A 254-nucleotide genomic window follows, 5' to 3' on the forward strand; every position below is an offset into this window, starting at 1 on the left:
TTGGTAAGGGGCTCTGAACCCTTGACCTTGGTGTTATCAACACCATGCTCTAACCAAGTGAGCTAACCAGCCAGCCATGCCCGAGGGTTAAAAGGTTTGGTACAGCACGGACCAGCAGATCCCATCCTGAAAGTCTGTCAGCTGTTCCCTTGCCCCCACCACTGACAAGGACTCGATTTGCTGAGGTGGTTCCTCCCACCCCCCACCACTGGCTACAGCTCTCCTCCCTAGCTCACTGGCCCCAGTCTCTGAAG

This window comes from Galeopterus variegatus, unplaced genomic scaffold (assembly GCF_000696425.1).
Source record: "Galeopterus variegatus unplaced genomic scaffold, G_variegatus-3.0.2 Scaffold150, whole genome shotgun sequence".
NCBI lineage: Eukaryota > Metazoa > Chordata > Mammalia > Dermoptera > Cynocephalidae > Galeopterus > Galeopterus variegatus.